This window comes from Panthera uncia (genome assembly GCF_023721935.1).
Source record: "Panthera uncia isolate 11264 chromosome C1 unlocalized genomic scaffold, Puncia_PCG_1.0 HiC_scaffold_3, whole genome shotgun sequence".
NCBI lineage: Eukaryota > Metazoa > Chordata > Mammalia > Carnivora > Felidae > Panthera > Panthera uncia.
Window position 1 is genome coordinate 40,327,005 of NW_026057584.1, and position 5,299 is coordinate 40,332,303.

The 5,299-nt window shown below is 38.2% G+C and overlaps 1 pseudogene; it reads left to right on the forward strand.

The window, feature by feature from the left end:
- The first annotated feature begins 776 nt into the window (after nt 1-776).
- LOC125911382 (3-ketoacyl-CoA thiolase, mitochondrial-like) lies at nt 777-1,842 on the forward strand (annotated as a pseudogene).
- The last annotated feature ends 3,457 nt before the right edge of the window (nt 1,843-5,299 follow it).

Consider the following 5,299-nt stretch of genomic DNA (forward strand, 5'->3'; position numbering starts at 1 on the left):
ACTTTCTACTTTATATTACTTCTTCAATTAACTGGCCAAATAATTACCTCAATCAAGTAAGATAAGATGGTTCCTATTATGGAGGTTCCTGTTATGAATTTGGCATAAAATATAGGTCTTATTAAGTTATAACATGGTGATGGCACTGAAACTTATACTTGATCTCAGTATTTTAAGCACGTGTCTTTATTCCTCTAAGTCAGAATTGTCCTTACTTAGAAACTAAATATATAGAAATTTCCAAGCGCAGGGCGCCTGGGTGGCTCAGTCAGTTAACCATCCAGCGTTGGCTTAGGTCGTGATCTTGCAGTTCATGAGTTTGAGCCCCGCATGGGGCTCTTTGCTGTCAGTGAGGACCCCACTTTGGATCTTCTTTCTCCCTCTTTCTGCCCCTTCTCAGCGCATGTGCTCTTTCTCTCTCTCTCAAAAAAAATAAACATTAAAAAAGAAAATTCCAAGTGCAAATAATAATAGGGTAGGAGAGACTGAACTTCTATTTGCCAAGAGTTTAGAGACATGTTAAAATTACCTACAACTGTTGCTGCCTCAAATGATACTTGAGAATTTAAAAAAAAAAATCTACTATTAAAGATTAATTTCATTGTTTTGCAAGTCTTTCTGATATGAATGAGAAATGAATGAATCAGAGATTCGAGGTTGGTTAACAGATAAAAGCTCCTAGATGGTGGTGTGCCCAGAAGAGCATAGAACCCCCACTCCCCACCTCTCCATACCTTGCTAAAAGTATGTCTTCCATTTGTCTGCATTTGAATTGCATGCTTTATAATAAATTGGCAAATAGTTCTTCAGACACTGCATACTTGGCAAGGCATGTTGGTTTGACTGTGGGAATCTCAAAGATACCTCAGCCCTCCCTGTTAATGGGCTTTGTGGCTCTGTTTTTCAGTCCATTGTGAATCAATGTCAGCAAATTTGTATTTAAGAAGCTAAAGTTGTATGGAGGATCCACAAATATAAGCCAGGTTCCCTACTGTGTCAGAAACGCGCATTTTAGAACCAACTTTGGAAATGCTTTTAAGCTGGAAGTTTCATTGTGAGCAACATTAACAGATCAACATGTCCGATTTCCCATGGGAATTACTGCAGAGAGTTTTGCTGCAAAACATAAAAGTGGCAAAGAAGAATGTAACAAATATGCCCTGTAATCACAGCAGAGGGGAAAAGCTGCTAATGATGCCGCTTACTTTAATAATGAGATGTTACCAACTGAGGTGAAGACAGAGAAGGGAATATAGGCAGTGCAAGTAGCTGAGCATGCTGGGCCCCAAACAAGCCTGAAACAGTTAAATAAACTTCCTGTAGTATTCAAGAAAGAAGGGACCCTCACTTCAAGGAATACATTGGGAATGTCTGGCACTTTCATAGCTAGTGAAGTTGCTGGTAAGGAAAACAAAACAAAACAAAACAAAACAAAACAAAACAAAACAACAAAAAAACATAGCTTCACATGACTGGCAAGAATTATGGGCTATTTTGTGTCTGAATGTGATTCCTCTATCATGGATATTGGCCTTCTCTCTGCTATCAGTGCGGCAGTAAATTAAAAATAAATTTAAAAAAGACCGAATCTTAAGGACATGGATTTGGTAGAGGTGAATGAAGCTTTTGTTCTCCAGTACTTGACAGTCAACAAGATCTAGACCCAAGTAAAACCAATGTGAATAGAAGAGCCATTGCTTTGAGTCAGCCATTGCAAGGATCCAGATATAGATTATTGCATACCTGGTTCATGAATTAAGATGTGATAGTGGAAAACATGCTTCCAGATCAGCTTGCTTTGGAGGGGTGGCCAAGGTGCTCATCATTCAGAGCACAGCCTGAGGAGAGTAAGGATACCGCCAAGGCCCTCTGGAACTTTACTTGGCTAGGCCACATAAAAACAGGTAAAGATGTACTCATCCTGGATAAGGGCTCAGGCCAGAAATGTTTCTCTAATTTGTACCTGTCAAATATGCATTTCTGAACTAAAATATAATTGGAGAAGGCCCTAAAAGAAATCATATCCTTGCCATAACCAAAATACATGCTTTAGATGGTATGATTGAAAGGAAATTGAATAAATTTTGCCTTAACTTCCAAAAGTAAGTAAAAACATAAATCAATCAATGAATAAATACCTCTATGGGGAATTCTCAATTTTTTTTTTTTTTTTTTTTTACATTTTATACTTTACTATTTAACATTCTATTAACATTCTTTAATAGAAACAAGTAAGAAAGAGTAAGCCCTAGACATATTGGACCTGGCCTGGTACTTTCAGCCAGGCCTTGGTGGTGCTAGAAGCTAACCTAGAACATAGGTCTTTGAGTCTCTTGTTGAACATAAATTTTTTCATGGAATCTCAAAGTTAGGTAAGACCATTCTGAAACCATAATGGATAAAGACAAAAATGAGACCACTTTATTACCATGTGTGAACATAGGTGAAGCATGGTCCAAGCCACAAGATACTAAGTATAACCCTTCCCTGGTTAATATGAGCAATTGCTGCTTCTTAAAATTACTTATATTATTAGCCTCTCTTTAGCCTATCCTTTCAATACATAAGATTCTTTGAGATACTCAATTATTCAATTGTCCCCACCTCTAGATAGTAGACAAGCCAGGACAAAGTCCTGCTTCCTTAAACTCTTCACCAAATAATCAAAACCTAAATTGTGTAATAGGCTCTTTTTTTAAAGAAATGTTTATTTTGGTGGGGGGGGGTGAGAGAATAAGCAGGGGAGGGGCAGAGAGAGGGAGGAGAGAGCACCCCAAGTAGGCTCTGTGCTGTCAATGAAGAGCCCGATGAAGGACTCAGTCTCACCAATGGTGAGATCACAATCTGAGCCAAAATCAAGAGTGGGACACTCAACTGATGGAGCAACCCAGATGCCCCTGTAATAGGCTCTTTATCATACCCTCTATGATAGTTAATTTTATGTGTCAACTTGTTTGGGCTAAAGGATATCCAGATAGCTGGTAAAATATTATTTCTGGGTGTGTCTCTTAGGGTGTTTCTGGAAGAGATTAGCATTTTAGTTTGTGAACTGAGTAAAGCAGAGAACTCTCCCTAGTGTGGGTTAGCATCCTCCAATCTTTTGAGAGCCTGAATATAACAAAAAGACAGAGGAAGGATAAATCCCACCCCCCCCCACCCCCCCGTGAGCTGGGACATCTTCTCCCTCATACAGTGGGCATTCCTGGTCCTCAGGCCTTTGGACTCTCACCAGGATTTACACCACCTGCCTTCTCTGGTTCTTAGGCCTTCTGATTTGCACTGAATTACCCCACTGGCTTTCTGGTTCTCTAGCTTGCAGATGTGCAGATGGCTGATTGTGGGACTTCTTGGCCTCATTATTGCCTGAGCCAGTTCTGTAATCCACCTTTATGTCTGTCTCCATGTCCTCTTTGTCCTTTTGGTTCTGCTTCTCTTGAGAACTCTAATACACCTTCTTACCAAGACATTGCGTATTTCTCCCTGCCTTTCTTGCTGCAAACAAGAATAAGCCCAGGTGTGTTCCTAACTGTCTTTGGCTGATGAGCATTAACACAAGAAAGGAAATAGATTGCAAGTATTTAAAGACTTGATTAGAATGGAGAAATATATTATCTAAATCCTAGAGGAGTGCAGTGCAGGAAGATGGAAATAATAGGCAGCAAAGATCAAATTTCTCTGCTCCTAGAATATTACTTAGTACCACATTAGAGTGTATTGTGACTTATTGATTAAATTATCTGATTCAATAAAAGTATGGTGAAGAGATTCAGGAAAGCTGTTTCTGTATGCTCTGTTTAAATTACAATTAAGTTTCCAGCTGGAGATCTCCAAAACATAGTAGAACCCTCGCAGGGATGGTATTTGCCTGTTCTATTTTGGGATTTTTTAGCAGCATCACCTTATAGCAACAGCTGTTCAGAGTGCTGGGATTGGTATGAATTTTTCTTCTACTGCTGGCAAGTTGAAAAGCTGTAAAATATTTTCAGTTCATTTCAGGTTCAGGTATCGCTAGGAGCAATTGTCTTCATGAGATTGGAAGGGAAGGTACTAAGATTGTAAAACAGAGATTCAGAAACTAAATGCAAACCGCTGTTGGTTAGAAACTCCAACTGGGACTTTATTGCCAAACACCAGACATCACAAGTTCAGTGGCTAAATTAGCCAGAGTAAACATCCCGAGGTGCAAAGCTAGTGCCAGCTCACTGAGCTAACAATAAGACACATGAGTTGATAAGGCTGAGGAAAGACTAAATAAATGTGGACAAATTCAGTATCTGTTTCTATACTGAAGGGCATGGTGTGAATAAAAATATATTAGAAAAATACGTTTAGCTACAAAAATGTAGCATGGAATTTTTGGAATGTTTATGCTCGTGATTAGACATATATGTAACTTGAGTGCTAACATAACAACCTCGTGAAAATTATTGTTCAGATAATTAATCTTAATAATCATACAAAGAAAATTTAGATCTTCCATGGTGTTATTTGTTAAAATGAGCATGTATTAGTACATATTTCCTCTTCTTTCCTTTCTCTTTATTATACTTTATATATCTTCTTCCTAAATCCTCAATAAAAAAACTTTTACTGTTATAATGTACAAACCAAAAATTGCAAAACACACAATTTTATACTTGTAGTACCGATCATCTCTGTTCAGTGATCATGTATGACTATAAGGCTTATAAGATAACTGAAATTTCAAGCATCTGAATTTTCATATATATGAACTTTGAATTTTGTTTTTCAAAACTGTAGGCCATGGTAGTGAATTTGAACCATATCACACAAACCGTGGAAAGCCACTGAAGAGATTTCTGCAATAGGAAGGCATCAGTTTACTTTTATATAATAGAAAAAAAAATTAAGGTATGTAGGTGATGCATTAATAAGAAAGAAGTAGAGTTAGAGTCCAGAAAAACAATTTAGAAAGTAAGTAATTAATTCACTAGATAAATTACAATTTTTTTTAAATGTTTATTTATTTTTGAGAGAGAGACAGAGTGTGAGCAGGGGAGGAGCAGAGAGAGAGGGAGGCAGGGAATCTCAAGCAGACTCCAGGCCCTGAGCTGTCAACACAGAGCCCGACGTGGGGCTTGAACTCATGAACCGTGACATCATGACCCAAGCCAAAGTTGGACGCTCAACAGACTGAGCCATCCAGGCACCCTGATAAATTACAAATTTTTGAACTAAGGATGTCTCAGTTAGTTGAAGGTAGTGGAAAGTATGTAGCAGTGAATGAAAAGACTAATCATGTCTAAGTGACTGATTTAATGAGGAGATTCTGGGGACA